Consider the following 10528-nt stretch of genomic DNA (forward strand, 5'->3'; position numbering starts at 1 on the left):
TCCCTCTCTGGGCCTCAGTCATATTATCCCTAAAATAGGCAGAATTAGACTAAATAATGTCCAAGGACTCTTCCAGATCTAAATCCTATGGGCCTCTGAGCCCCAAAATGGCCTGAACTAGACTAAACACCCTTTCCACGGTCTAGGGCAGCTTAAAGGGGCCTTACACCACCAGCCTGGCCTTGGCATTGACTTCTGATGACAAAGTCCCCGAGGGAGAACTGGTTCATATCCAGCCTCACGGCACCTTCAGGGCTGAGGGGTCTGGAGCTATTCCCCTTGCCAGTCAATGACCCAGGTGAGTCCTCAAGCGCTGTGCCTCCCTCCTGAGACAAGGAAGGAAAGAACATTTAAAAAGAAGCATTATTAAAGGGAAAGGTTGTTCTCTGCCTGGCATGTTGTCACTGGTTTGGAAGACAAACGTGGCTTTTGTCCACAGGTAAGAATAGAGCTTTCTCGGCATCACTCTGCCCCAGGCAATGTCCCTGATCTGAAGAGGCAAGGGGATATGCCCTTCTCCACCCACACTGGGTGGAGTAATGGAGGGACCAACCGTTTCAGATACGTCGGTGATGGAAGAGAGACAGCTTAGAGAAGCTAGGGATGGAGAGACCCAGGAACTCTGTGGATGTGAAACTTGCTGAGACCATGGGTCAGCAGGAAGTGGCCTGGAGGCACGCAGCCAGGTCACAGGCATGAAAGGAGAGGCCATTTGAGAGAATTATTATTTCCAACAGCCCAGAGTCTGGCTCTGGACCAAGGCTGGGAGAAAAAGTGAGCAAGCTCACTGATACCTGGGCTCCAAGGCAGCAGGAAGAATCCTTTCCCAAAGAGACTATTGTGGAGTTTTCTTTTCTTCCTCTTCTTCATTCTTCTCCATTTTCTTCCTTCCTCCTTTCCTTTCCTTTCTTCTTTCCTTCTTTCCCTCCTTCCTCCCTCCCTTTCTTCCTTCTTCCTTCCTTCTTCCCTCTCTTCCTTCTCTTTTTCCTTTCTTTCCTCCCTTCCTTCCATCTTTCCTTTTCCTTATTTCATTCCAACGGAGTAAAACAATTGTGACAGAAAATCACAGCACTTGGAGAGTAGCCCTATCACCATATTATGAACTAGGGCATGTTGCCTGTGCATGCATACATTCAGGTCATCATCCAATTAGTATCTGTTCCTTGATTACTGTTTCTCAGGTTGGGAAAGATACCAAGACATCTATTGGTGTAAATGAAGACAGAGGGAGACAGAGAGAACATCTCCAGCTCTTGTTACCCTGGATTTTCTTCCAATTTCAGCTTCAGTGGCACCTTTCAGAGGAGGCCCTCCTTGCCCCTTCTAGAGCCCTTCCTTTCCAAAGTTACCTTTATGTGTCTGGATCTATCTATAAACTTGTTCTGTATATGACAATATTTGTATTTTAAATCTGCCTGTTTACATATGTGTTGTCTCCCCTAAGAATATAAGCTTATTGAAGTCAGGGAACATTAGACTTTTGTCTTTGTATCTCCAACACTTAGCATGGCACCTGGTACGTAGTAAGTGCTTAATCACTGAACTCTGCTCTTTTGATTTGAGTGAGATGAATAGAGAGAGGAGATTCCCAGCAAAGCTCAGTGAGAAATCTGATGGAAGAGAGACGCTGGTCACACTATTATTTGAGAGGGATAAGGGAAAGATCTGGCACATGGGTAAGGTTTTGCCTCACATTTATAAGGAGCTTAATTAACACTTGTAACTTGACTTTATTTTCTTAAAGTATATTTTATTTTTCTAAAAATTTCCCAATTACATGTAAAAATTTAACATTTTTTAAATGATGAGTTCCAAATTCTCTCCCTTATTCCCAACCCTCCCGTCTCCTTGAGAAGACAAGTAATTTGATAGTGATTATACATATGAAGTCTTGAAAAACATTTTTCTACGTTAAGCATTTTGTGAAAGAAAATGCAGACAAAAAATAAAACAAGAAAAATGAAGTTTAAAAATGTGCTTCAATCCGAAATAAGAGTTCATCCGTTCTCTCTCTTTGGAGTGGATAGTATTCTTCATCATGAGTCCTTTGGAATTGTCTTGGATCATTGTCTTTTTGTTCTAAAATATTTGTTTTGTTTTCAACAATCACTTGCGTAGAATTTTGAGTTCTAAATTTCCCCCTCCCCCCTTCCTAAGATGGCATGCAATCTGATATAGGCTCTACATGTACAGTCGTAATAAACATATTTGCACATTAGTCACTTTGTAAAGAAGAATCAGAACCAAGGGGAATAACCATAGGGAAGAGAGGGAAAGAGAGAAAGAAATAGAGGGACAGAGAGAGAAAAGGGGGGGGGGGGAGGGAAGGAGAGAGAGAGAAAGAGAGAGAGAATAGTATGCTTCAATCTGCATTCAGACCTGGATATAGTCCTGATCAGAGTAGCCAAGTCAGAATTGATCATTACTAAAATAATGTAGTTACTGTATACAATGTTCTCCTGGTTCACTTCGTATCTATTCATATGTCTTCCCAGGTTTTCCTGAAACTGTTCTCATCATCATTTCTTGTAACACAATAGTATTCCTTCACAATTATGTACCACAATTTGTTCAGCCATTTCCCAACTGAATACCATCCTCTCAATTTCCAGTTCTTTACCACCACAAAAAAAGAGCTGCTACAAATACGTTTGCATATATGAGCCCTTTCCCCTTTTCTCTGATCTCTTTGGAATACAGACCTAGTAGTGGTATTTCTGGGTCAACGGGCATGCACAGTTTGACAGCTCTTCCATGTAGTTCTAAATTGTTCTCCAGAATAGCTGCACTAATTCACAACTGCACCACCACTGCATTAGTGTCAATTCTTCCACATCCCTCCAACATTTATCATTTTTCTTTTGTAATATTAGCCAATTTGATAGGTATGAAGTGACATCTCCAAGTTGCTTTAATTTGCACTTTCATAATCAACAGTGATTTAGAACTTTTTTCTTGTGACTATGGATAGTAGCAGTAATAGTTGTGATTAGTAGTGATTATAACACTAGTACTAAGTATATATGTATTATAGTTCCTTGTATTCTTGTCAGAGTTTCCTCCTACATTGTGCTTTTCACAAAACCCTGGGATGTGTCTTCCTCAAACTTACACACACACACACACACACACACACACACACACACACACACACACACACACACACACACACACACGCCTCACCCCAGGGGGCAAACTGAATAATCTGCACCTAGTCGGTTGTTTCTGTTGCTCAATTGTCTCAGTCTTGTCTGACTCTGTCACTCTATTTGAAGCTTTCTTGGCAAGGATACAGGAGTGGTTTGCCATTTACTTCTCCAGTTCATTTTACAGATGAGGAAACTGAGATAAACAGGGTTAAGTGACTTGCCCAGAGTCACACAAGTGTCTGAGGTTGAATTTGAACTCGGGAAGATGATGACTCTGTGCCAGGCACTCATTTACTGCACCATGTAGCTCGGTACTTAAATGAAAATGGAAGTATAGTAATGCCACTGTGAGAACTGACTGAGATTTAACATTTCAGTGCTTAATGAATGTTTCCTGATTGATTGAGAGGGATAAGAATTCCCTCTCAGCCTTTAGAATGACCTGGGTACTATCACTATCTTTGATCCTGAAAGCAGACTTTAGACATGCCTGAAACTTCTTTTTTAAAGACTGATTCTCCCCATCTTTCTCAGACTGGAAATGTGGGAGCCACTCTCAGATCCCATCTCAGTACAGATCAACAGGGAAACTTTAATCTGATCTTTCCAATCTAGGCTGGCAAGCTGGTGACCCCCATTTTCTGAAAATCTCATATTAATGCCAAACAGTGCAGACACCTCCTTGGCTTAGCCCACTCCAGCTGAGAACTTCATAGGTTGACCTGGGATGACCATCTTTGCCCAGTCTACACTCTGTCCAGTTCTGCCTGAGATTTGTTCTAGGGACTCACAGAGCCCAGGAAAGACATACCAAGAAAAGAGTAGGGACAGCCAGACTTGAGCAGCAACAGTGTTAATGGAGAGATAGCATCCCCAGTCATGCTCAGGACATACACAGACATGGGAAGTAACAGTGACATGTGACAAACTGCCAAAAAAAGAAACTGAAAAGGAGATGCTTATGAAATGAAAGAGGCTGAGGAGAGTCCTTGGACCATGAAAGAATCTCAGAATAAAAGACTCAAAGCAAAACTGTTGGCTGCACCCACCTCTTCAAGGGCTGAGGAAATTCACCCTACAAAGATCTTTTTTCCCCCCATCTTCCCCTCCTTATTCCTGACCAATGATAGACTATTATAGGCAGCTTCTTTTTTTTTTAACCTAAGCATTTTCTCCACCCTAATTTTATTGCAAACATAATGAAGGTTAGCTAAAACTACATAAAACTTTAAATTAGGACAGAGAGCCAAACCCTTTCTGAATGTTAGGGATTTTCCTAACTGGGGGCTCTGAGCTACTATGATTATTACTAAATACTTTTTTCCTCTGATAGAAACTCCATAAAACATCAGAGGAAAGGACCACGTAGAACTGAGAGTCACAAACAAATGCTGCTTGAAGATTCTGTGTCAGCACTGTGGAGGAAAAAAAGCAGTTATGAAGTGTGTACTATATCCCAAGATAAAATGATTTAATATTTGTTAAAACTCACACTTAGCACAATACCTGGAACATATAGTAGGTACTATATAAATGATTGTTCCTTTTACTCCCTTTCCCAAGCACTATGCTAAGTCTTGGAGATACAATGAAAAAGGGGAGGGGAGTGAGGGAAACAGTCCCTGTTCTTTAGTAGTAAAGGGGAAAATAACATTCAAACAACTATGTACAAATGAGATATATACAGAATACAAGGAAGCAGACAGTCCAGCCCCTGTGCCCTCCAGGAGAAGGCTTGTTGTGGGGAGACAAGATACACACAGGAAATATAAGAGTCGTCATACATCCTAATACAATATAGGATTTAGAGCCAAGATTAGTGAGTCTGGCTGTCAGTAATGTGAGAGTGTTGAGAAAAGAACATCTCTTTGAGTCGGTGTCAACAAAGACAGTTACCTGAATGAAATAGAATTTGAGCTGATTCTTGAATAACACATAGGATTTGAGTAGACAGTGTGGGATGAGGGTGGAAGGCCATTTAGCACAGGAGAAGAAAGAGCCTGAGCAAATCTGGGAGTTAGAAAGATGTGCTGAGTGTTTGGAGGAACAGAAAGGATAAAGCCTTATACAGTGTGTACACTCAATTCAATTAGCCAAACATTGATTATTCCCCTACTATATACCAGGTACTGTCTTAGTCACTGAGTGCCCAAAGAGAAAAAGAATTCTGCCTTCAAAGAGTCATAATTTTACTAGTGAAAAACATTCTGAACATGTGGCACCCAAGATCAGAAAGATTACCTAAGCTAGTGGAGTTAAAGGCTTTGAATGCCCTGCTGAGAAATGTGGAGTTGCTGCTGTCAACAGGGAAAGCCACTGAAGGATTTTCGGTTAGGGCTGTGATGAGATCAGAGCTCAGCATAAGGAAGGTTTCCTTGAGGCATGTAAGATGGACAGAAGGATGCTGATAGAGAGAAAGCCATTTTCTTAAATTATCACAAGTAGCCCTGGGGGACATCAGGGCTTCATGAGCATCATAAATACTTTCTTTTCATACTAGTAGAATAAAGTCACTGTGACTGGCATGGATCACAAGATCACCACATAGAGGGTATTTAAAGAAAATCACTAAAGAGAGAATATGAGATTGGCAAGGGACCTTTTAAGATAATAGGGCTGGCAGATACCTTAGGCAGCACAGAGAACAAAACAAGAAAACCTTTCCTTGTGTGTGACCTTAGTCAGGTCATTTAATATTTGTCTGCCTCATTTTTCCTCATTAGTGAAATGGGGATAATACCAGCACCTACTTCCCAGAGTTGTTAAGAAAATAAAATGATATAATACTTGAAAACATTTTGTGACGGATACATACTAGCTATCTTTATTTATATCTTAAACTCAACACGTGCAAACAAGTTATCATCTTTCCCTCCCAAACCCTTATATAGAGCAGCACCATCCTCCCAGTTCCCAACCTAGGAGTCATCCTGGACTCCTCACTCTCTCCCCTCTTTCACTTCTGCAGCATTACTTGTAGATTTCACCTCTTCAGCATTTTTTGTCAGTTTCACCTCTACAACAATTTTTGTCAGTTTCACCTCTGCAGCATCTTTTGTCAATTTCACCTCTGCAGCATCTCTGGTCAATTTCAGCCTCCCTTGTTGATTTCACATCTGCAGCTTCTCTCCAATACTTCTCTCCTCTGACCCCGTCCCCACTCTGGTTCAGACCCTCATCACTTCACACCCAGACTATTGCAATAGCTGCTAGGGGGTGGTCTGAGTCCAGTCTGTCCCCACTCCTGTCCTTCCTCCATTCAGTCATCAAAGTGATTTTCCTAAAGCACAGATCTAAGTCACTGGCCCCTAATCTCCATCCCCTTCCTACTGCCTCCAGGATTCAATATAAGAGATACTGTATCTCCAGGGCTGAATGTCTCCAGTGCCTGGAATATCCTCAGCTCTCATCTGCATCTCCCACTTGCCCTGGTTACCTTTCCAAACTGAAATCTAAAATCCTCCCTTCTACCAGAAGCTTTTCCTGATACCTCCTTTCTCGATTATCTCCAGTTTATCCTGTATGGATCTTGTGGTACACAGTTGTTTGTATGTTGTCTCCTCCACTGGCCAGGGTCTTTTGTCTCTTTTTATATCACAAATGCCTGGCATATCATTAGCACTTTACAAATAATATTTATTGACTGAAAATAATCTAAAATAAAGCAAGTCAGAATTGGGAGGGACCTTGGAGCACAGAATATAGAATATGAGAGTTGGAAAAGACGTTGGAAGACAGAACAAAAGATTTCAGAACTGGAGGTAGAGGACTTTAGAACATAAAACACAACATGTCAGAGATGGCAGGGGCCTCAGAACATGGTGGAGAAAGGGAATAAGTGTCTATTAAGCACCAACTATGTGCCAGGCACTGTGCTAAGGGCCTTACAAATAATATCTCATTTCATCCTCATAACAATCCTGGGTAAAAGCTGTTATTGATGAGGGCTGGAAAGGGTGGAAGTGAGACCCCCACAAAGACTGGAGTACCAGGAGCAGGTTGCCTGGAATGAATTCATGGACTCAAACATTTTTGAGGTAAAGATAAAAGATTTATCATGCTTTTCAGTGGGCAAGAGTTATTAGGGAACCTGCAACCTTAGAGGGGTACAGGTAAAGTTTATGTAGGATATTCAACTGGGAACATGTGCCAAATATGCTAACTAGGTGTTCTGGGATGGGATTAGGGAGTGGTTAAGGAGTGGTCAGTTCTTAAAGGAACATGCGCTTTCAGTATCTACTACACAGGTATTTTATCAGGAATATAGCTGAAGTGGGGGGCTACCTTGGGGTGTGGTTTTAGGCCTGAAATGTCACTAAATCAACCAACAGTCAGGGCTGACTCAGAAATACCAGGTTTCTCTCATTAATGTCTTGTTAGACAAGATAAATGTGAGGGAGTATATGTATGTCTAAGTCTCGGATAGATATGAATGATCAATGAGTAGCAAATGTCGCTATGACTTAGTACACAGCCAATTCAGTCAGTATGCAGCTGGATCAGACTAATAAATTCTATAGGTACAGCTGGCTACTATAGCAGGAAGGGAGAAAGTGGTTGTTGGTAGGACAGGCTGTGTCCTTGGGCTGGGGAGAAACTACCTGGGATAGTATTTGGAGGCTAGGGAGACGTGATTTTTAAAGAGAAATGTGATTTTAGAATTGGGGTCCAAACACATGCACCCAAGCACCCCATCATTATCATCCCCATGTTGAAGCAGACAGCAGTTAAGTCACTTGTCCAGGGTCACCTCAGTCTAGCGCTGGATTTCAACTCAGACCTTCCTGACTCCAAGCCTAGTGATCCATCCAATGGGATGCCCCCTAGCTGCCATAGATCATAGACCGTTGGAGTTGAGAAGGGCCTGAGAACAAAGAAGTCAGTAGGGTCTTAGGAGTCATCTAGTCATTTTGTGACGAAGAAGTGGAAGCACAGAGAGGGCAAGTGCCTTGCCCAGAATTTCACAGGATACTGATGGCTGAGCCACGACTAAGTCTCCCGGTTCTCTATATATTATTTCCTCTTGCCACTACACCCTTCCCCTCCACTGCCTAAGAAAGGACTCTTACTAATAGCCTACTCTAACTCCCTGTTAAATTCATTTGATGCCCATGCAATGACTAGAACTAGGACTAAAGATGTAGAGATGGGAGGGACCTTGGAGGTCATCTGGGCCCAGATCTTCTTTGTACATCTTGGGAAACTGAGCCCCAGGAAGGAAAGAGGCTGTTCTAAGTAGAGTCAAGTAACAAGTCAGGTGTCTCTGATTCTAATTCCAGAATTCTTTCCCAGCCCTCATCCTGCAGACCTGCTCTTGTTAAAGAATTTTCTCTGGGGTATTGGCTGTAACTGTGAAATTAAAAATGGCCTGCAATTAGCTGTGAGTGTTCTCTAAACATACTTAAGGGTGCTTGAAAAAGAGTCCATTCCCTTAAGTGGTTTAAACATTCTTGAGCCGTATTTAGCAAACCTTTTCTCCTCTGCAGAGGAGAGAAAGCAAGGAAGGTTGGGACCCCTCATCCCTGCACCAAAACCTCCCTCTGTATAATGTGGCTAGTATTTCTTCTCTGTTCAGTTTTATTTTACTGTATCCCATTTGGTAAGTAATTACTGAGCTACTGCTGTTTGCAGGTTAGGGTAAAATGGTCCTGGCAGCCTTCTGAGACTTGGGCATGGAGGTATGCAGATTTATGCCAGTTTTACAGAGACACAAACTGAGGCTTAGGGAACTTCAAGGTCCTTCCTGAAGGGCTGCATCACCAGTTAGGATCAGAGCTGAGCCTGAAGCCATGTGGTTAGCCTAAGTTCCAGGATCCCTCCTGAGTGTGAATGTTAAAGGAGTCCTGAGGGGTCCAGGTTCAGCCTACCCCACTCTGGGCCTCCATGGATGACCTGACCTGATCTTCCAGTCAACAACTGAGAGCAGGGAGGTTGTTGGAGCAAAGGTTGGGGCTGAAAGGCATAAATTCACCCTCTGTGATGAAATGTAATCGGACCTGGGAAGTTTCCTGCGGTCTGCCATGGGGTTACAGGTCTGAACAACTCCCCACTCTCACAGGCAGACCGACCTGACTTTGTCAATTGTTCATGAAAAGGACTAAGCCTCACACGTCCCTGGTGGGATAGCCCTCAGCCCAAAGGGTGGGCAGGCCCCCAGCCAGGAGGGAACACAATCCACACTCTTCAAAGCCACAGAGGCTTTCCTTCAGGCCACACAGAGACCCTTCTGGCCCATAGGCATGTTCCTGAAGGAGGCAGCACATAGGAATGGGGCATCTAGAGGACAAGAGTTGGATTCAGGGCCCCATCCCCTCCCCAAAAAATGGAAAGCCTCCACCCCATGTCTCAGTTTCCTTGATTGGTCTCTGCTGTCTCTGAATTCCAGGCTTCCCAGCACCTCAAGCCCCTGCCCCACCACCCAGGGGTGACCCCAGATAAAGGAGGCAGGAGAGCTCACTGCAGACTGCTTGGTTTCTGAAGGGCATGCAGGGCCAAAGAAGGGCAGTGGAAAGGAGATGGAAACAAGCATTACAAGCCTACTATGTGTCAGGCACAATGTTAAGCAAGGGCTTTTACAGATACTACTGCAAGTGATCCACACAACCCTGGAAAGTAGGTGCTATTGTTATCCCCAAGTAACACCTGCCTCCCGGGGTTTGGGGAAGTCATACTTGCTTAGCCCAGTGCCTGACATACAGTAAGCATTTAGTAAATGCTTATTCCCCCCAATCCCCTTATTTAACTGTGGAGGAAACCAAGGCAGATAGAGGTTACGTGACTTACCTAGGGTCACACATCTCGAAAGTGTCTTGAGGCTAGATTTGAACTCAGGTCTGGAAGACTCTAGGCACCATTCCACCCATCTGGAATAAAGAATTTAGTTTGCCTTACTAAGTAAGTGTATGCCTTTGTCTTCTTAATTTGGGAATAAAAACATGCACGTATTGGAAGGACAGGATCTAGCCAATGAAAGTGCCAAGTGGGAACCCTGGGTGTATTCTTAGCTATGATCTGGCTCTTTTCCCTCAGGGTCCCTTCTCCAGATTTCTCCTTGTGGGATACAGAGGATCCCTAAAACCTCAGACCCTGATGGGCACTGGGATCATAATCACATGCCATAGCTATTGGAAAGATGTGCCAGCCAACTTTCGTAGGGCACCGATTATCATTCTTGGGTCTTCCATGACCAAACCACCCTTCCATGGCCACAACTCCCCTATTAAAATGTAAGCTCCATGTGGCCAGGGAATGTCTCTGTTTTTGTATGTGTAGCACCAGAATGGAACAGTCTTAGCATAGAGAAAATACTTGATCAATTATTTTTCTTTCTTTTTGTCTTTCTTTCTTTCTTTCTTTCTTTCTTTCTTTCTTTCTTTCTT

General features: G+C 43.1%; 1 long non-coding RNA gene across 4 annotated transcripts in view; it reads right to left on the bottom strand.

The window, feature by feature from the left end:
- Positions 1 to 10528, bottom strand: part of LOC140528083 (uncharacterized) — a 71206-nt gene that overhangs the window by 48124 nt on the left and 12554 nt on the right. For all 4 annotated transcript variants that reach the window (XR_011975084.1, XR_011975090.1, XR_011975078.1 and 1 more), the window contains one exon: positions 9933 to 10012. This is a non-coding gene — a long non-coding RNA (uncharacterized lncRNA). The remainder of the gene's footprint in view (positions 1 to 9932; positions 10013 to 10528) is intronic.

This window comes from Notamacropus eugenii, chromosome 1 (genome assembly GCF_028372415.1).
Source record: "Notamacropus eugenii isolate mMacEug1 chromosome 1, mMacEug1.pri_v2, whole genome shotgun sequence".
NCBI lineage: Eukaryota > Metazoa > Chordata > Mammalia > Diprotodontia > Macropodidae > Notamacropus > Notamacropus eugenii.